Consider the following 22617-nt stretch of genomic DNA (forward strand, 5'->3'; position numbering starts at 1 on the left):
TGCTAATGATACACAACTTATCTTCTTTTTCACACCCTCAGATACCACAGCTTCTGTTTGGATCTCAGCATGTCTGGCAGACATATCATTGTGGATGACTGCTCATCAGTTGAAGCTCAACCCTAGCAAAACTGAACTCCAGATCATCCCAGGTGATTCATCCTCAGGTCACGATCTTTCAATATCCCTGCATAACGATCTGATCTCACCCTGTCACAGCTCGCAGCCTTGGGGTAACCATGGGCACTCAGCTGTCTTTTTCCTCACATGTTCCTAATGTGACACGCTCATGTCGGTTCCTTCTCTACAAGATTACAAGGATCTGGCCATTTTTGTCCACACAGGCTGCTCAGGAACTTGTTCAGTCTCTTATCATTTCAAGACTGGACAACTGCAGCTCACTGCTGGCAGGTCTACCTATGAACACAATTTGTCCTCTGCAAATGATCCAAAATGCAGCTACACGACTTGGTTTCAACCTGCCTAAGTTCTCGCATACCACCCGACTGCTGCGATCCCTCCACCGGCTTCTGGTAGCTGCAAGCATCAAATTCAACACACTAATGCTTGCCTACAAAGCCAAAAATGGACCAGCTCCCTCTTACCTCAAAGCCCTCACCAGTCCTCGCACTGCACATCGCTCACTCAGAGCTGCTCGACTGGTCCCACCATCACTCAGGGTAAGAGGTAAGTATACTACAAGACTCTTTTCTTTTCTGGCAACAAGATGGTGGAAAGAACTTCCCCTAGGGGTCCAGACAGCTGAGTCACTGGCTATTTTCAAACAACGGTTGAAGACCTACTTATTCCTGAAACACTTCAACTAGCATTTTCCTCCCTGTATGTTGTATTAAAATAATAATAATAATAAAAACCACTTTTAATAGTGTTTTAGCCTGGTATGGTAGCCATGGTATCTTAAGTCTGTAAAATAGTGAACCAGAGTTAATGTATTAAATGATAGAGACTTAAAAGCACTTTTGTACGTTGCTCTGGATATGGGGCATCTTCCAAATGCTGTAAATGTAAATGTCAATTTTAAAAGACATTCTAGACAATTGTGTGCTTTCAACTTTGTTACAAAACTTTGGGGAAGAACTACAAAAAGTCTATAATTATAACTTTCTAATATATTGTGAATACATTAAGTCTGATGATCATAAATGGATTGCAGAAAGGATCCTTGTTGTGATAATCTTGTTATTCAGACAATAAATAAAATGGGTTCCTCGCATATTTATTACTGATAAATTCATCTTAAAAAGGAATCATTTTATGAGGTCGGCTAAGAGCAACCTATGTTATCTGTTGTTAAATAGGTAATTTGCAGAATGAATGAAAGCTGATGGAGCGCAGTTATTAATATCTCATTTACACAATTCTCTCACTCATTATGAGCATTGCTTTCATGTTTGTGTGAAGTATGGCTTGCAGCCTACAACTAAATAACACACATTTGTGAAGTGTTGTCGATTTAAATGAAATGTGGCTTTTAAATTCCCCATAATCGCATTCACGGACGTAATAACCCTGTAAAAGACAAAGCAAAACCAGTCACAACAAAGCAGCGTTGTGTGAGTAACTGCACAGGAGAGCCATTCTACACAACATGCACTCAACAACAAGGCCATTTTAGGATGTTCCACATTCAGAACAGGACCCAGGAGTAAGATGAGTCAGTTGTCTCATATAAGATTCTCTTTCACATACATACACACACATTGGACATTCAGAAGATTTATACTCTCTAAACAATAGCTGACACTCCATATGTCCTCGAAAGTGCTTTATTCAATGACAACACTATAAATCTCAAAGCCTCCTGGTCCTGGCCTCAAAAACTTTATCCTGTACACACCCTGTTATAGGCGCCGAAGCATGAGCACTTTCTTCCAACTTCTAGTCATCAATCAGTACAGGATGCATTACAGCTCTGATCTCAGAACAGCACGTGAACTTATGCTGCCCCATTAGCCAGGACAACACCTTCCCTTAAAATGCAAAGCCATGAGAGAGAGTGAGCGAGAGAGAAAGAGAGAAAGCGCGAGAGGCCGGTGAAATGTCTCTCTTAAGTGTAATGGAGGACATTACTTACCATCAGGTGTAATAAACTTCAGCTAGATGTATCAACAACGACAAATGCCTTCTGAGAGGCTTTTAGCAAAGCCTTCCAAAGCCAAATTACCCAATCTTTCTTACATCCCTTTCTCCCTCTCACACGCACTCACTCACACACAAAGTCAACATGTCCGGCCTGCGTGCGGAGGGATGATGAGGCACTGCATGTGCAGGACCCTTGTTCTTCATTTCGTCCATTCCCTCTTCACACACACACAGAGGGACCCAGTGAACTTGACAGCGTTTACCAAACTGTCATTTTAAAAGACCTGTACATCTGGTCATTTTATGCAGCCAATCGTGTGGCAGCAGCATAAAAAATGCATCAAATCATGCAGATATAGCTCAAGTTAATGTTCACATCAGAATAGGGGAAAGTATGATCTCGGTGACTTTATCATGGCATGGTTGTTTGTGCCAGATGGGCTGCTTTGAATATTTCTGAAACTGCTGATCTCTTGAGATTTTCACTTAGCAGACTCTAGAGTTTACACAGAATGGTATAAAAATAAAATAAAAATTCTATCTGAGGGGGTTTGTTAAGATGAAACGTTGTTAATGTGAGAGATTAGAGGTGATTGACAAAACTGGTCTGAACAAACATGAGGTCTATAGTAAGTCCTATAAGCATTCTTTACAACTGTGGTGAGCAGAAAAGCATCTCAGAATGCACAACACATCAAAACCTGAAGTGAATGAGCTACAACAGGAGAAGACAAGATCAGATTCCACTCATCAGCAAAGAACAAGAATCTAAGGCTATCATGGACACAGACTCAACTGGACATTTGAAGACTAGAAAAAACATTCATGCATTTTCCTATGAGAAAGAGTTTCCAAAAACAGTAACCCTTTAATATATAAAGAACTAACTGAATAAACCCTGATGAACCCTCCATAAAATGTTTAGTAAATACGATTTTGTAGAATGTGCTAACTAGAACAAAACAAAACAGAAACAATTAAACCAACAAGTAAAGCCATTAAGTGCAAAGTACTGTATGTAGTACCAGTGTACTGATGTGAGACATTGTAGTGATGTTTAAAGAGAACACAACAGAAAACTTCTGTTCACACAGATCTCACTATTTCTATGCAGTGTGAAATGAAAATCATAACACGCTTTGCCATCTGCCATAAAGTGATTTCTCCCAACATGTAGAACAACTAAATAATGTATGCACTTGGAAATTCATAATAATATTTATAACAACAGATGAAGGCTAAATAGGAGGCAGTAAAGGTTAAAATTAACTGGTGTCATCGTGTGTGTATTCCACCTCAAACACAGTGATCTGGGACCAGGGTAAAGCACTTACTAAAGATGAATTAATAACAAGGGACATGAATGAACAAGGAATTCAGGATGTCTTCAAATGTTTTTCATTGCACACAAATTTTATCACAACTTTTGAGTGGTCTTTTCAACTTTTCAGGACCACACAGTGCCAGCTATAGCCTCATATTCCCGTACTTGGCTGATAGGAATGGAACCTGATGTGGTCTTCCGCAGTTGCAGCCCATCTGCGTCAATGGTTGATGCACTGAGATGCTTTTCTGCTCAACACGGTTGTAGATAGTGTTTTTTTTTTCTTTCTTTTTAATTAGAGCATAATGTTCTATTTTTCTCTTTCTTTAAATATATATAATACACAAAATAATAATACAAAAAAAAAAATCAACACAAAACATGATGTATTAATGGTAATATCTCTATTGTTTTGTAATATGAAACTAGTTCATTGGGGATGGGGATGCAAAGCAAAATTCTCTGTGAGTAATAATGATATTCTTTCCATTTTGAGGCTGTGCCAATAGTCGATTTGGTTAAGATAAATTGCCCCCAGCTGTGAATGAGTGTGTGAGTATGCATTGGTGCTCTGTCTATTCCCAGATTTCCTGTGATAGGCTCAGGATCCGCCACAATTTAATCAGGATAAAGCGGTTACTGAAAGTGAGTAAGTGAGAGTGGATAACACAAGCATCAAGACATAATGGAAAATACAAAATTGATTAACTTGATGTTGCCTAGTGCTGATTCAGCATTGTGATATAGCCTATTAACTATGACAGATTTCTGCAGTGTGGCCCTGCAGTAAATATTGTGGTCCTGGATACGGGCCTGCATATACTCTACATATAGCTTTTACTTCGTACCCAGGCTTGTGAGTGAATGAATACTGTAGGTATGAGTCAGCCCAAGCATCAGGAGTAACACTGCTGCCTCTTTCCCTGGCAGCTGAATAAGATGACACCGCTGGGTGGCGCTAGAACACCGTCATCACCAGGGAACTCGGGCTCACAGCGGCATTGAGCGAAATCGGTGGCACGGAGAGCTTCACTTCAGACCTTCCACCTTCTCCTCCGGTTCGAACGCGCCAGACACGATACCGTTACACCACTTCCGCTTTATATTTCCTCTTCCAGAAAACACAGAGACGCCGCGGACGCACACGCAGTGCTCGTGGCTGGAGGGCTTGCGCTCTGGCACCGGTACCGGAATAGCGCTAGAAGCCAGAAAAAAGCGCTGAAGTTTGGCGCGTCGTGCGCGCTGTGACATGGAGAGGTAGAGCAGAACGCGGCGCTGACACGCAACTTTTAAATGCAGCCCTGACTTTTTTGGGAGGGATTTTTTTTCTCTGCCAGGACAGTGTTCAGTTTCTCCTTGATTTGGGTGGTAAACTATAATCGAAGCACTGCTGGGTGAATTTCAGAAGGACTTGAGATCGTGAAGCGCGCCGCGGTGCGCATGGCCCGTGACAGAGGATACGAGCGCTCGCGTTATGTCCGGTAATGGAACAGCAATGAGAGCGGACTTTTCCCTGGAATAAACGCAAGCGCCGGGCCAACAGGTAAAAACCTTTTAATGCTTCATTTTTCATTTCCAAGAAATATGTTGCATGATAATTCCATATGTATATATATGGATATATGTTCTACTTCTACATAAAATACTTGTAAACTGTATATATAAAACACTCTGATAGCCATAAAAACACTAGTTTTAGTAATAGACCCTAAATCTTATGTCGTGCATGACTGAAACTTCATGCGGCTGAAATATATCCTAAAAAAAATACTCTTGTTGGTGACAAATAGGCTTATAAAATGGGGACATGAAATATTACACCACGAGCAAATTGGGTGTGATGGAGTGTGCAGTACTCACGAGATCACTAACATCTACATGACCCCATTAACACCTCATAGCGTCAAAAAAAAGCATCTCTCTTAGCCCAGAATGAACACCGTTATTAAAATCATCCACAATCTTGAATAAGGACAGCAAAGAATGATCATACACAGTGTTATAACATTCTAGCTGTTACAATGACTTAATTATTCATGTCCTGAAATAAAAAGACTGCAGAATCTACAGTGATGAGATAACAATAATCAGATTACGGAATAATCTGGTGTAATAGTGCACTGAGATTAACTTTCACTAATGAATTAACACAACTGTTAGGCTTACTGTAGTATAATCACTATAGATTTTAAAAGACTGGACAAAACATTAACCTAAGTAACCATCTATTGCTGATTAATTAATGGTTAATTAACTAATCTAAATGTGTTAGATTAATGGTTAATCTAACACATTTAATGACTTACATCGAGTGTTTAATTAACATATGCATGCTTCTGTTAATGCTAACAGTGCTTGTTAAAACTGTGTATGTTTGTGTGTGTTAACTTCCCACTGTACAAGTGAATGCACCACACCTCTAGGTGTTAATTCAGCACTGTAGATTTTATCTCTGGGACTCTACACTGGGGCGTTTGCTGTTTTTTCTTGAATGCTGCAGTTCCTCTCATCCTCTTGAAATCCCTCGTCTCTGTCGTCAGACATCACTTGTCTCATGCTACGCTCAACAACTATAGAGCATTATGAGACATGCGGATAGACTTCTAATTTACAGAGTGAAGTTTTTGACAGATATAGGCTACGAGACTAATAATTTTTTAAAGCCTGTGAAAATGACATCTCAAGAGACGGCTTGAGATAGGACACCAGTAATAGAAGATGGTAAACGCCACAGGAAGAGCTGCTAGTTTTTGGGTCATTTATTTGACAGGCGTTAGTTCATAGTAGTCTGCACAGCTAAATGCTACCAGTAGCATTAAACTAAATTATTAAAGTCAAGCTAGGCACACATGTGGTAAGCCTTTAGCTGGATTTTTATTTGTGAGTGTCCAATAAAATTCTGCTGTATAACAGATGGACAGAACAAACAATTACAGGTACACTCATATACACACACAGTCTCCACACACTCATTGCACATATTGACTGAACGAGTCGCTGAGGGTTTTGAAGCTGCTGAAGTGAAATACTCATCCAGACAGGATGTATTGAATCTGACCTGTGCGTTAATGCAGGGAAATAGATGTTCACTGGAATGCTGCTAGATTCTTCATGTCAAAGCGCTAAATCTGTCCTACTCTTATGTAGAGATTTTCAGTGTGTTAGGCAATGCTGTGCAATATATTCTTTGTGAAATCCTATCACGATACTGGCCTTTACTACACTGATCTCACCAAAGGTTATCTCACAGATCATGAAATATTTCAGTGTGTTATTGTTTTTGACTAATATCACCCAGGATTATGGGTGTTTCTCTATAGGGGTTTGGATGAGCTTACATTATCATGAGCTTAGTAATGAGATTAACAGTAACGCAGTGACACAATCTATATCTGAATATGTACCTGTATCTGTTTAGTGCTTCACATATCAGTGTCTGTATCTAAACTCAAAATGGGCAGGGCTTAAATGCAAAAAAATAAAATAAAATAAATAAACAAATAACAGAGGTAGAAATGCATGAACTGTCAGTATGGTGTGTGACTTCCTCACTTCCTCAACCTCAGCTACAGTATAGCACTTGAGTTCATAATTGATCTCAAACAGAGATTTGTGAACGACGGCTTTATTAAAGCCTTAATTATGTTTCTTTGTACCTCCTTGCAATACTAAATAACCGATTTCCCAAAATGTAAACAAATTATTAGCCAAATGTAAACCACAGAAGTTACTAAGGATTCTGCAGGTAAATGCATCCTGCATCTCCTTCTGCTCGTGGTCCCTCACCAGCGCCGACATGAAAGCAAAAACCTCCTTCTTGTGTAGCTTTTTCATTGCAAGATTCTTGCAGTCCTGATGCATGACTCCACGGAATACACTTTGAAAAAAAGGCTTTGTGGTAAGCTTTATTTAAAAATAGGCATGTGTCATAATTGTATCTGTATTTGTACCTGTTTACAACATGGTATCATGGTATCTGCATTTGTGTACATTATGTTGTATTTCTCTAATAATATTATACTTAGTTATGTTATACTATAAGGTATCCTCATTATACTGTATACAGTACACTAATTATAGTAAGCTGGGAACCAGAATGAGGTACTGCACACACACACACACACACACACACACACACACACACACACACACACACACACACAAACTCGCAAACAGGTCTGATTGATTAATTAGACAAACTTTACGTTTCATTACTACACAGGACCCGAATAGATGATTATTTTTGAAGAAACAGATGAACTTACATCTATTCACATTTACTAAGACTTTGATGGTACATGGAAGCAATCTTTAATAGTCCAAAGGGAATATGCACTTATGTGATTCAAAACATCGACTACAAGCCTGGCAGAACTCCCACAGTTCTAATAAACCCCAGGCTTACTGTTCAGACTAATGATAATAGCAAGGGATACATTTTTTCTTTGCTATTTAATGGGGAATTCATCTCTGGTTAATGGGTAATTCTGCAGGTAATAGCAAGTCTCTTGAAAAAAAAAAGTTTGTTTGGAATGCAAATACATCTTCTTTAAGTATCTGTTTACAAATCGTACGTGATATCTTATATGTGTTATGGCTTACCCTTATACACAGGCGTGAGCTGCAGGAGTTCTGTGTACACCAATGAAACAGGTTGTCATTATATTTAAAGGCTTTATAATGGCATCTAAATGGTATTATCCAGAACAGAGCAACTGTTTGCATACATTTACAGCTGACCCTGTATTCACGTTAGCGAGCGACAAAACAGCAGACGATTATTCATTTTCTACTGTATGTATAGAGCTACAGCGGCGAAGTAACAGTACGACAGTGGATAAGTTGAGATTTTGTCAACTTACTTACAAACAATTGGCTCGAATGATTCCTCAGCAAAATTTTATAGCACACACGGTTCAATTCTTTCATTCCTCCATACACATCTTTAGTTCCTTTCTGTAATGACTCGAAAAAATGGAAAATGGAAATTTTGTGAAAAACTTTTCATATGTGTCATATACCTTACAGTCAATATATGTAAATAAGATATAAAGAAAAAAAAAATTAAGCTTCAAAGGAAGTAGCAAAGATCATTGGCATCTATGATGACTGCTTTTAGCTAGTACAGTTAGTTAGCTACAGTTACAGTTAGCTAGTACAACCGATTTACAAACTGATTAGTGTGTTCATTCATTTAGTGTGTTCTTTCATTCACTATTTAAAAAAGCTTTACAGATATATAAGCATTCTGGTGGGTGTATGTATGTAGTACAGTTATATAACTTGCACAGCTAACCTGCTAACAAATCTAACTTACAGAAAGCAACATTTTCAGTTTTCATGTTTTTTTCATTGACAAATGTCAATATCATATATTCTAGTAAACTACCCAGAAGTGACAAACTAAATGACAAACATGAGCAATACAATATTCATATTAGCATCGGAGATGTATTGGCATCAGGGTCATATTTAATGTACCTGATTATGTTTTGATCCGTATTTGTGCAGTATAGCTGTTTGCCTTTCTTCTGCATCGTTTCTGTAATGTAGTGGTGGCTCACTAGATAATGCTCTGGGTTACTGATCAGAAGGTCAGTTACTGCTAAACTGCCGATGTTGGGTCCTTGAGCAAGGCCTCTTTCTCAGCTCCGGGGTACTGTATCATGTGGGGGACACACAAGCTGGGATCCAAGAAGAAAAGAGTTTGACCATGTGTAATGTTCAGTATATGTAACAATTAAAGGCTGCTTTGTCTCGTTATTGGATCAGGAGTGTGCATCTACAGATACAAAGGGCTCTGATATACTATAAAAATCATCTTAAAATAGAAAAAAAATATTAATGGCTCAAAAAAATCCTCCCTTATATCCGTTTGTTTAATTCTGTGCCATATATGTTATGACAGTATGCACATGGCAGAGAGCGTTTCGCTGCAGTCTGCAACCGAGGTCTTCTGCCAACGCTCAAGAACAGTGTAGTGTAATTAGACTGAGTTTACAACGAGCTCATGATGGTGATTTACTAATCACTCTAGCAGCAGGAAGCCCGACTCATAATAAGAGAGAGACAGGAAAAGAATGGTAGAGAGAGAGAGAAAGAGAATTAGACACCTAATTATGTTTGGTAACTTGCACAAAAGAGCTTGTGGAGAAGTGAACTAATTTCAGACCTTTAAGTATCAGGGTGTATTTTCAAAACCTCTGATGAAAGCCTATTTATTTCATGTCTTTACATCCTTCCCTTATTCCTTATGTGTCTAATTGCCTGACAGTGCTGCTTTCCATTCGCAATACAGCTTTCACTCTTTATCTCTTTCTGTCCCTTTTACAACAAGGTTTACCTCCTTGTTGTCTTTTTATTCTCTATTTTAATTAACATTTTATGACAAGTCAACTGTTTTTTTCATTATAGGTTACTGAGGTATACTGAGATACTTGGTTATTTTTGGAGCATTTAGTTATTGGCCCCAGCACTAAAAGCTTCTGGATCCTTTTGCCCCACTGATTATATTCCTGTCTGATTAATTAGAGTAGTCCGTCCCTCCCTTTTTGTGTGTGTGTGTGTGTGTGTGCAGTTATATTATTACTGTGTGGTTATTTGTGGGAACTGCTGATGGCTAAAGGTGAATGGTCAGGCATCATGGGAATGGTGCTGGGCCGTGTGTCACTGTGTGTGTGTGTGTGTGTGTGTGTGCATTTGTGCCACACGGTGTTGAGTTTCAGCTACTTTTAAACCGCTGAGAGCTGTCTGGGAGGGAGGATTAATGTCTAACAGACCTCCGCTCACCCATTATCCTGTAATTGATCGGCTGTTAGGTGATTAATCCATCAAAGACATTAACGAAGACAGAGCATCTGAATACCTCTGTTGTGTACAACTCTGTGTGTGTGTGTGTGTGTATGTGTGAATATATATATTGAAGTGTGTTGATGAGGGCCTTGAGCTTTTCTCATATTCATTCAAACCTCGTACTGTCGGTTCAGGTAGAACCTGTAGCTAGACATGTACAGTTTTCTGTAAAGTGCTTTCTGTCCAAAAAGGTGCTGATATTTGTACCGGAGTCAGTGCCAAGAGCTTGAACCTTTTTATGCTTTTCTTTTGTGAATAAAAATGGTTCTTGGCTGACAAAATTGGTTCTGTTCCAAAAAAAAAAAACAACCACTGGTTTGGAACAGAGGAGCTGGTAATGTCAGGAGCTTGGGGTCAGTCTGGCACCACTGCAATTCAACCACTTATCTTGTTTACATGACTGCTGTTAAACTCTGTGTGAAGGTTATAAATACGGTTTTTATTAGTTTTTTTAAGAAGACAAAATAGTGGCTTATTGGTATGTCTATACAACTCTCCGTTCACTTTATTCGTAACTTCTGTACACCTGCTTTTTCATGCAATTATCCCATCGTTCTGTCATGTACATGAATGAGGAAGTGTATGAGTGATGAAATACATGAAATATTCAATCCTTTGTCAAACTCAAGGATACTTGAGATAGGTTGCAATGCTGACTGCTAAACTAGAGCATCACTGGTTGAAAACCCTTCTCTTCTCTTCTCTTCTCTTCTCTTCTCTTCTCTTCTCTTCTCTTCTCTTCTCTCCTCTCCTCCACTTATCGCCTCCATTGTTAAAAAGTCCTGGAGCAGTTCTGCCATCCTTTTTCTCTCAGCAGAGGACAGAGAGAGATAATAATCCTGAAAGAGTCTCACTGGGAATTCCTGCTCTACTCTACACCTGCAGGCTTCAGCTCCCTTATCAGTTTATCAGGCAGCACTTAAACATTGGTTACTCGTCTGAATCCTTGAAGACTCGCCCTGTCTACAGGTGTTTGTTTCAGTGATTCATTGTAAAAACAAAACAAAACACTTACTAATCCTGTTAGGCTTATTAATGAAAAAAAAGTGGTTCTCCACCATTTACCCAAGTCAGTCTTGTGTTTCTAACCATTGAGTGGGATCCAAATATACAGCCGTCCATCATATTACAAAATAAATCTGTTTAACTGTCAGTAGCCGGTATGGCTCAGCACACAGTCTCACAGACAGAAAACTGTTATGCATTATATAAATACTTTACATACTCACTGTAAAACACTTAGGAAAAAGCATTTGTGTTTGTTATCTTTCTGAAGTCAAGTGTTTCCAAGTCCCTAATATTTTTCCTAATTTTTAAAGTATAGCCAGTTAGGCATTACCCAATTCTGTCATTCAAACCACTTACAGTTCTGTCATTTCTTACTGGGAAAGTTTCTGTGTACTGTGTAAATTGATATATTGTGTAATCATGTAAGTTTGATTGGACAGCGTGCTCAGTTTCAGGCACGGATGTTGATGTATAATGCATGCATCTTAATGTTGACCTGGTTTAAATACGTTGGTCCCGCTGCATACAGATTCACATATCAAACAATGGATGTGAAAAAAAGACAGTTCTTTATACATACATAATATATACCTACAAACAGGTGAAACGTTTTTGGATTAATGAATACGATATTAAATATTCTTATCAAACTTATGGATGGGGAGGGGTTGTCTTGGTCGTCTTGGTCTTTAGGATAGAAATGATCAGCCTAAAGGACTTTGTAGTGATTTGCAGTGATGCTTTGCTATTATAGTAGAAGTAAACCCAAGAAATGAGAATCAAAAATAAATGCGCTCCCCACACAGAATAACAAATCCACATTTAATCTGTTAATTAACCTTTCATTCCTTTTTTTATCCATCTATCTATAGATCTCTCATCTCACTTCCTCTGCTAACTATCCATGCATCCATTGTCTCACCTATCAATCCATCTGGTCTTCAAATTAGTTAGAGGTACATAGCATAAAAAAAACATAAAATAAATGACTTTCCGAGGTTAGATTATAATCGGAAATGGAGTTAAAGCATGCATTGAATTGATTAGGAACACTAATTTTAACAGAATATAAATGGATCTAGGGCAAATTTGTGACATGAGAAGTGAACACAGTGTATACTGGTTCCCACTGTGCTCCTGGAAACACATCTGTTCTGTGAGATGAGTGACTAAAATGCTTGAGAAATGCTTCTGCTTGAACTGTTCTAAATTGTCATGATCCGAGAGTTTCCAGGAATACAGCATGACCTCATGGAATACATTATTCTGCAGAATTTCCCACGGAGTTAACATTTCAATAACCATTCTCACCAAGCAGGCTTGAAAGAAGACATTTTGACACTCTGTAAAGCAGTGTAAAATGGACAATGACCTTTAAGTAGCTTTTTATCTCTCGCTCTCTTTCTGCATCTCTTTCGTGCCGTTCGTTCACGCTGCAAGGTTCACGCTGTATTTGTGTGATTATGGTGGTGTTAACCGTGATGCTGCACGACATTTCACTAATGTCAGAATCAGTTCACACCCTCAATCTGTGGCCTTTTCATAAGTGGCTGATGTCCTCATTCGTTTACACAATTTAAAAATCTTTTCTGACGGGATATATCACGCAGGAAACCCTGTTGATTCCGATATATACACACTTTTTTTTACAGAGTGGCAATGAAATTCAGTGGAATAAATCTTAACATGCTTTCTTTTAAACAGCATCACCTATGCAACATCCTGCTTTTATTATAGTACAAATTCTGTATTTATTACAGTATACTGCGCTGGCTGGATTCCACATTCCAGTTTGCTTGACATTTGCTATATATCACACTATATAGAGTAACTGCTTTGTCCTTTTCTTGCTGGATCCCACCCTGGATATACCAATACATTTGCACACTCTTTCACACCAACGAGCAAAATCAGAGTAGCTAGACCTCCTACCGGCATGTTTTTAGGCTATGCGAAGAAATCCATGCACTTGGAAGAAAGCCTTGAGGACATGAGGAAAACATGTTGAACTTCTGATATCAGGATTGAACCAGTACTCTGGAGGTCTGGAGGTGTGAGAGAGCAGCACTACCCTCTGCACCTCCACTAGGTCTCAGAAAATAAGCAACTCCAATAGGTCTTTGTTAAAACCTTTCACATGTAATACCACATTTAATATACTGCAAGTAAAGGAAGAACATAGAGTCAGAAATATTCAAATGAATCTTTTGCATGAAAATATGGTAATACAGTGCAAATTCATTTAGTGATCTTCTTTCACATTTTCTTTCTTTTTTTTCATTTTAAAACCATAGGGGGTGCAAACTTTTACTATTCTCTCTCACTCACTCTCTCTCCTACTCTCTCTCTCTCTTGGTCTCTCTCTCCTTCTTCCTTGCAAAGTCACTCTGAAGTTGCATGAGTTGAAAGCCGGTAAAGCCGGTAGAATGCTGAGCTGCTGAGATGGAGGCTTCAGCAAGCTCTTGCTTAAAAAAATTACTATGCTCTGTAACATCCTCTTGAACCTGGACACATCCTGCGAGCATCAGCTCAGTGCTGTAGAAGATGTCTGCTGAAATAGATACAGCATTTTAAGGTTGCAATCACTTTTTCGGACATTACAATCACTCCGGCAGCACGGGGTGAGACGGAGAAGTGGAAATGGAGAAGGAAGTGAGGTGAAAAATCAGGGCAAAGAAAGACAAGGGAAGAGATGAAGAGTCAAAAATGGTGTAAGTGAGTAAAATAGACGGAGGATGGGGAATGCTGATATGCTGTATCTGCTGCTCAAGCGGAAAAACCAGCAAATGTGATGCTGGAACAATCGTAATTTGTTTAATGATCTCACAATGGAAGACATAAAGATATGAGTTAGTACCTGAAGGTTAATGTCACATGTATTGGAGGCGTAACACTACAGTTAATTTATTACAATCTCAAATGAAGAGCACTAATTTCACTGCAATTAGATAAGTTTGCTTATACAAATCGTGGCCCATTAAAGAAAGAATAAGCGTATAAAGGACATTACTGTGCAACAATGTGTGCAATGTGTGGGTGAGCTTTTTTTTTTTTTTTTTGCATGTGCTAGATGTTCTTGATAGACATGACAAGTTCGGACTTCATACTGACTGCCAGAAGCGTATGCAGAATTGAGGACTGAGTATAATGCTGATTAAATACAAGAGAAGGCAGTAGATTTGTAGAGAAGTGTAGATTATTAGGTTTATGTTAAAGACACATAGTGAAACTATATTAGTGCGACGAATAGCAAATATAAAACCAACTGTCATGATACTGTACGCAATATCCCTTTATTTAAAGTTCTGATTTGCACATATTAATTAATATTACATTACAGGCTTGCATTCGTAGAGGGATTCTCATAAGCGACCATACATGTTACTGAGCAGAAAAATATATACTTAGTATTTTAAGCTCATTTTGAATAATGGACCCTCTCTTACTCAGCTATGAATGGCTCAAAATTCCTCTTCTATTATTCCTTACTATTACACTAATGGCTCATTTCTGTTTGTGACCCCGTTTTCCTATTTTTACGCAGATTAATGACGTAAGCATAACCTAGTAATGTTCTTTAATCATGTGTCTACCAGAGAGCATGTAGAATGTGTTATTATACAGTATGTTATAGTTTTCAACCAGGATTTAATTAGAATCATTTAGTACAGGATGTTAATAATATTTTGAAACGCCGCAAATGAAAATCTTGACTCTCACAGAGTATTCTAGGAGTTTCTATCTCAGTATTGTTACTTCGAGGGCGGTGATGGAGGCACTCGGCTCTTTTTGACATGCTGCTCTTTTCGCTGTAATAAATGTCAGCATGGTTTGGTCCAGTAGATCTCTAGATTGCCGTGGCATTGAGGAAAAGAACGAGGGGTGTGAAGTGCAGCAGAGGAAATGTATACAAGCGTAAAAGAAACTCTTTTGTGGCCCAGAGGAAGCCTGGTTGAGATGAACCTGCATTCGTATCTATCTATGTGAAAGAAGTCTTCTTTGTGGCTTTTTATTTGAAACGGGTGACAGTTGGGTGATGGTCAGAGCATTAAAGTGTTAGAGCTGAGGTGTGACAAGGGGGTCGGTGGCAAGAAGATGTGTCGAGAGAGTAGTGTGTAATTTTTCGAACCATCTGTTATTTGCATGTGTGTAATGAGAAAGTCTGGAGGTGTTATGATTTAAACGTAAACATTATTTAAGGAAATACATAGCGTCAAGTAGAATCATAGTCAATCAGACAAGAGTTAAATTCACTATCGTGGAGGAATATGAAAAGTAAATACGGGTAAGCAAGTATTATGAGGCAGAGTTTAAAATGAAACGCATTATGGATATGTGGCTTGGTGATGCACAAAGATAAACAGTGGTAAGACGTTTATATTTACATGTATGGCATTTTTCAGACTCCTATATCCAGGGCAACTTACATTTATCTTATTTATACAACTTTTATACAACTATATTTATACAATTAATATCTAAACTGGTTTGGAGAGGGAGTTCCTGATCCAGGTGAAGTTTGATGAGGTTCTGTTTGTGCCAATTTTCAATTGATAGAATATTCACAAACTACGATCTCTTATGAGACTGCCCTTTAAGGGAAATGGGCTATCGAGCCGCTCTGCTCCATCTTAAGGTAAATCGAATTTCCAGGCTAGTTAAATGTAATTGAAGATATCAGTCGTATCCATTGCTGACCGTTTTCTAAGATATATTTGAATTGCTGTGATTTTAGCAGGTTTAGAGAAATTAAGGTTTAAAGCTAGAGCTTAGAAATTGGGGTTTGACACAGTTGTATGCTGTTTATACACAGTTTTGATGTATTAGGACAGATGGTGAAATCTACATTTAGGATTATGTAGCTGTTTTAACGTTGAAAGTTCTTTAGGCAAAAGTTGCAGGTAGGGCATAAGACATGAGCTGTTGCCCTACTTTTAAAACTTTGTAGTTGGATGCATCTCTGTATCTTTATTCCAGCATACAATTGTGTGTGTGTGTGTGTGTGTGTGTGTGTGTGTGTGTGTGTGTGTGTGTCGGGCAGAGTTCTAAGCTCGGGAAAGCCTGATACAGGCTAAATAAGCTACTCTGAGCATAATCAACCAACCCTAATGCTGAACTCCAATTAGCATATAATGTATAACTCATACACACATACAGATACACTGACTGACCTTCATACCAAACGTCACAACTTATCCTCTCTCAACACAACATGACTGCATTGTTTTACCTTCATTGTCTAGCCTGTAGGCTAATTTCTTCTTAGATCACTCTGTCCAGGGGCACAAACAAATTGTTGCTATGTTTGACTGCCATGAAATATCTTAGCAAAGAAGCCTCATGGAGTACACACTCACTCAGTGATTTACAAAATTCATCATCTTGACTTGTCCTGAAAGGAAACTGTACGTTGAAACACATTCAATATTTTTATGGAAATATTCATGATGGGTTTAGTGATTCTGGTGCTAATTTAGTGCGGAGCTGCCCAGTTCAGTAGTCAGGGCACTGCTCAGGGTATCGGCCTGCTCAATCTCTCTCTTTGTCTCTCTTTGTCTCTCTTTGTCTCTCTTTGTCTCTCTCTCTCTCTCTCTCTCTCTCTCTCTCTCTCTCTCTCTCTCTCTCTCTCTCTCTTCATCTCTCTCTCTCTCTCTCTCTCTCTCTCTCTCTCTCTTTGTCTCTCTTTGTCTCTCTCTCTCTCTCTCTCTCTCTCTCTCTCTTTGTCTCTCTCTCTCTCTCTCTCTCTCTCTCTCTCTCTCTCTCTCTCTCTCTCTCTCTCTCTCTCTCTCTCTCTCTCTCTCTCTCTCTCTCTCTTTGTCTCTCTCTCTCTCTCTCTCTCTCTCTCTCTCTCTCGCTCTTCTTCTCTCAATCACTAAATCCTTCGAGGACACTGGAATGTTCTCTCCCTAAAAAAACCCACAAAGCACTGCATAAAGCAGGGTGTATAGATTCTCACTCTGTTCCTTCACTGGAAAACAACATCATATTTTCTGAAGACTCTCAGCTAATTTTGACTACATAATATAGAGGATGTTTGTCCTTTTAGCTCTCAAATGATTGCTTTAGCGATTTTATACTTTTTTCAATGTTGTCTATATCTGTTTATGTCTAATGACTGTTGGTGATGGCTTATATGGCGTGTACATAGTCAAGTGACCGGAAATTGATTCATCATTGTCCCAACATGTATTGAGTCCTACCAAGTGCTCAAGCTCATGTACTCACTATACTGATTCACACCTACTGAGCTGAGACACACCCAACGGGTGCTATACAAACATGACTGACATGTTTGTCGTGACATGACATTCTCAGCCCGTGATCTAGAGAACCACTATCGACATATTCATTCATTTATTCATTCATCTTCTACCGCTTATCCGAACTACCTCGGGTCACGGGGAGCCTGTGCCTATCTCAGGTGTCATTGGGCATCAAGGCAGGATACACCCTGGACGGAGTGCCAACCATCGCAGGGCACACACACACACTCATTCACTCACGCAATCACACACTAGGGACAATTTTCCAGAGATGCCAATCAACCTACCATGCATGTCTTTGGTCCAGGGGAGGAAACCGGAGTACCCGGAGGAAACCCCCGAGGCACAGGGAGAACATGCAAACTCCACACACACAAGGCGGAGGCGGGAATCGAACCCCGACCCTGGAGGTGTGAGGCGAACGTGCTAACCACTAAGCCACCGTAACCCCCCCGACATATTCATGGATCGAGATGTCTAAAGCACATTTGTATGTCGCTCTGGATGAGGGTGTCTACCAAATGCCATAAATGCAAATGTATATTAAATTCTAGTGCTTATTAAACCAAAATGTGAATTGGGTGCAAACAGTCATGTGACCTGAGTGTCCTGATCAGGTACACAGAGGCAGTGGCTGATGGGAATCATATTCCTGACAGGTTGATGATTCATTTCTTAATTTCTTTGCAGTTACAACAGCATTTAATTGGAGAAATTCAACAATCTCTATCATGCTTTGGTTTTTGTAAACTCCTAAAAAAAACAAAGCAAAAGCTTCTTGTCTCATGAGCAATCTAACAGAGAAGCAAACAGACTTTCAAATTACAAGTCAGCAAAGACTCAGCCGGTTAGCATCATATAAAACGATTTGCATGATGGTGTTGATGGTGCATTAGCCTGAATATTGAGGCTTTCAACATTACCTGTTTGAGCAAATAAGGAGGTGAGAAAAAGGTATAAAAGATTAAATCTTGTATGGAATTAAAGCTCACGTGTCAGTTATAAAGTTTATTATGCAGCTCATTCAGGGATTAAGCAATTGAGTAATTTGATGAGATATTTTTTTTTATTCACTGCATGTTGGTGACCTGCACTAAAAGCGTCTAACGGTCAACTTTTGAATGATGATGTCCCATCAGCAGCATCTGACCTCTTTGACATTTCACTCAACAGCATCTGACTCAAATCGTGGGTTCGTATCCTACTGCGCAGGGTTACGAGCCAGACATGACAATCCATTACTTGTAATTAATTCTTAATTCATTAACAAGGCTGTACGCATTCACATATGGATGAGGAAGAGGAAACACTACGACTGCCAATACATATTTCAGGTTGCTGGACTAAGAGCATTGCTCTATTTTTATGTCAAATGATTTAATCTAAAACAAATTCTAAACCAAACAGAAGACAATTCAAAAATACAGCTGAGCAGTTGGAGGATTTAGCACCTGACAGCAAAACTTTGTTCGTCCTGGGATCTGAATAGCACAATCTGGTTACCAGATGTTTTTTTTTCACAGCCCTAATCGCTGTGATATCTCCTCCACACTTTCTTGAGCTTCGTATATTGGATCTCCCCTGTTCTGCCTTGAGCTTTCAGTTGGAACAATTTTTTGTGATGGTATTTTTATCTGTAACTCGTAGTAAATTTAGTTGGGAATTTACTGTTAGACGAGGTCGCTATACATTATAACATGTATAAATGTGTGTGTTTTGTGCATGTGGACGTGCTCTTTGCATCCACTTAGTCTTCTCTCTGACACGCCAGCATGCTAAAGCTTTCACATAATTCTGAATTCTTTAGAAATTCCAGTGTGTTGATTGGAACGATACTTACTAACCCCAATCAGTTCGAAGCACGCTTCAAGAAGTGTGTTTCATTGAACCTCCTTGTTACTGAAGTCGCTGATGAGTTTCTCTGTTTAATGAGACACATTTGTTCACCCTCATTTTGTTCTGTTGACCTGCTATTTGTTTCTTGGTGCAGATTAAAAAAAAAAAAAAAAAAAGCAGTGAATTTGCCTGGCCTTGTCAAGTGCATTAATGAGCTAGGTTCATGCACCACAATGCCGGATTCCCAGAGTGTCCTCTTAGTGCGATAAGCATGGAGAGTCTAGAATATGTGACATCCATGTGGGTGGTGTACACGGCATCTTATCAACCTTGAGTCGGATTATAATGAAGCAAATTTGTGATGAAGAGTCATTGAACCTTTGTCTCTGTAATGAAAGACCCTTCAAGGATAATGGGAGTGTAGCATTAACAGTGTCAGTAAGAAGAGTGTTACAGAGTACAATGGCCACTCGAACTCGGGCTCATACACATTTTAATGAGGAGATATTTACACTGATAGAGTGCTGCTGGGAGCCTTATATTAATGATTCATGGATCACAATTCTTGGGCTGTATACACTTGGATTAAACTTCTGAAAATTAGCCTCAGTAAAACAAAAGCATAGTTTGCAAACTTTAATTATACCACAGTTACTATTATATAGTGTATCCAGCAGTAGCTCATATCTATATATAGATTTTGGAGGGGCGGGCCACCATTTATGATGACAGCCTCAAAATAATTTAACTTGAAAGTCTATCGTACTTATCGAATTATACTATAGGCTACTATGTGGTGAATTTTTAGAGTAATTCTGTAATGGGCAATTACAGCCACCCAGTGTACAGTTTCGCAGCTTGTTTTTGAGTGTATTTAGACGTATATTTAACGCTGTTCAAGCTAATATCGTTATCCAGGGTTGACAAGTTTCATCAGGCCAACTACTGTACATCTAAAACAACAATACCTGAAATGATCTAGCACAACGAGCTAGTACAACAATCAGCTCCGCAATCTCCTTTCCTTTACCCTGTATTTGCAATGTATCTTACGGTTCTGTGCATCGTAGACTCGCTGCCTGAAGAAATGTATTACTTTTAATTCTGATTTCATATTTTCTATTAAACCAGATCTTGGAAGTTGAGTATTTTAAACTAACACAATCTGACAATACTGTTCACCAATAACTGTCCTGTCCAGCACATGGGTCAGAACATATGCTGAAAATGGGGCAAAAAAGGGTTATTAGTATTTCACTACAATTTCAAATGCATGGAGTTGTCAGAAATGACTTTATGAAGATTAATATTTGTTAAACAGCTGATATAAATGTTGAGGTTCTGCCTCATCGGCATTATGATTGAGCACCAGCTGAACATCTCCGTCGTAGTTTTAATATTTTAATGGTTATTGGTATCATTCCTCTACACCATGATACTCAAAGTGGGATCCAGGGACTACCATGAATAATTGCATCCATGAGTTTCTTCTGAATTTTTCCCCACAGAAGGCAACAGGGCAACAAAATGTAATTGTATTTGAAGGTTTGTTTCGAACTAGTGTTCTTTCAAGCTCTGAAGATGTATGCAGCTAGTTTCAAGTGCTCTAATGTCTTCCTCTTTCTCCCCCTCGATAAAGAATGATCTCTTTCCCCCCAGAGAACTTTTTAATTTACACAGAACCTCCCATGGCGTCAGTCACAAGGAACCGTTCAGAACTGCTATTAGATCGTCAGTTCCCAGCAGAAACTGCTCTCAGTAGATGTGCTGAGTAATGACTTCCCTGAACTGCCCCCAGTGGCGCTTGTGATTTACTGCTGCGGCTTTGAAGCTCTTCTTTAGCTTTAATGTCGTTCAGATATTCTGAAAATGACAGGTAAAACAACCTGGGCTCTTACATATCATGTCAGTGCAGCTTTTGATTTCCATACTGTGTGTGTGTGCGTGTGTGTGTGTGTGTGTGTGTGTGTGTGTGTGCACATGCATGTTTGTGGGTGGGATAAGCACACTATATTGTGTTTATGCTCTCACTGCATTCCTACAATTTGGGTAGAGAGAGCGAGAGAGAGAGAGAGAGAGAGAGAGAGAGAGAGAGAGAGAGAGAGAGAGACAGAGCATTCAGTATCAAACTCACGATGCTTTCAGCCTGCCCTGTTTGTGTGCAGCCCTTTGATAAAACCACCATGTATCTCCTTGCTCTTTTTCATTTCCTGACTTGTCATGTGGTGAAGCTCTCTTTGACTAGATACTGACGTGAGCTTACACCCACCCAAAGATCCGCAGGCAAGTAGAGAGAGAGAGAAAAAAAAAAAAACAGAAATGTGAATTTGCTGTTCACTCTGCTACATGGAAGCGCCGTCCCAGAGAGTCTTCCAAGCTGGATACACACATGATCTGCTGTCAGTCATAGACTAGGTCACCAACTCATAAAATGCATTGCCGTGATCCACACCTTAACCCAGCTATTCTCCCAATTTAGTAATTGACATGCTGTAGTGCTTATCCTACACGGGGCCGCAGGGAGACTATCCCTTATCCCAATTTAGAGATGCAAATCAGACTACCAGGCATGTCTTTAGACTGGGGAAGGAAACTAGAGCATCTAGAAGACATACAAACTCCATACACACAGAGTAGAGGCAGGAATCAAATGCCCAACCCAACAGGTTCAAGACAAATATGCCATAATTTGGGGTTTTATGCTCTGGCCTCCATCATTGTGCATTTCATAGCTTTAACATGAACACATTTATGATAAAACTATAATGAATACAGAAATGCCTTTGATACTCATACTTATAAGTTGCTTAAAGGCTCCTTGTTACACAATTGCGCTTGACTCTATAGTGTATAGTTACAAAAAGAAAACGATTAAGTCACACACTCTGGTGTTGCTCAGATAAAGAGGCTTCCCTTTTGACTCTGGTTTCTTCCTCAGAATTTTTCAAGGAGATTTTTCTTTCCACTGTTGTCTCAGGCTTTCTCATTAGAGATACATATAAATCAAAATTCTTACATTTATCTGAATATTGATATTCATGTAAAGCTGCTTTGTGACAATGACCATTGTTAAAAGCTCTTTTTAAAATAAAATTGAATTGAATTTAAGGTGAATGAACGAATAATATAAGTATTTCTGGGTTCACTGTATAATGCAGTAAATAAAGCTTAGCTTTTGGACTGAAACAGATTTGCATATCATTTGTTATCGTAATCACAAAAATGGGGCAG

General features: G+C 39.1%; 1 protein-coding gene across 1 annotated transcript in view; it reads left to right on the forward strand.

Annotated features, from left to right (window-relative positions):
- Positions 1 to 4455: 4455 nt before the first annotated feature.
- tafa3b (TAFA chemokine like family member 3b) overlaps positions 4456 to 22617 on the forward strand; it is a 116708-nt gene continuing 98546 nt past the window's right edge. The window contains exon 1 of the mRNA XM_060881556.1: positions 4456 to 4970. The gene's annotated coding sequence lies outside the window, so the exon portion shown is untranslated. The remainder of the gene's footprint in view (positions 4971 to 22617) is intronic.

This window comes from Tachysurus vachellii, chromosome 11, assembly GCF_030014155.1.
Source record: "Tachysurus vachellii isolate PV-2020 chromosome 11, HZAU_Pvac_v1, whole genome shotgun sequence".
Classification (NCBI taxonomy): Eukaryota; Metazoa; Chordata; class Actinopteri; order Siluriformes; family Bagridae; genus Tachysurus; species Tachysurus vachellii.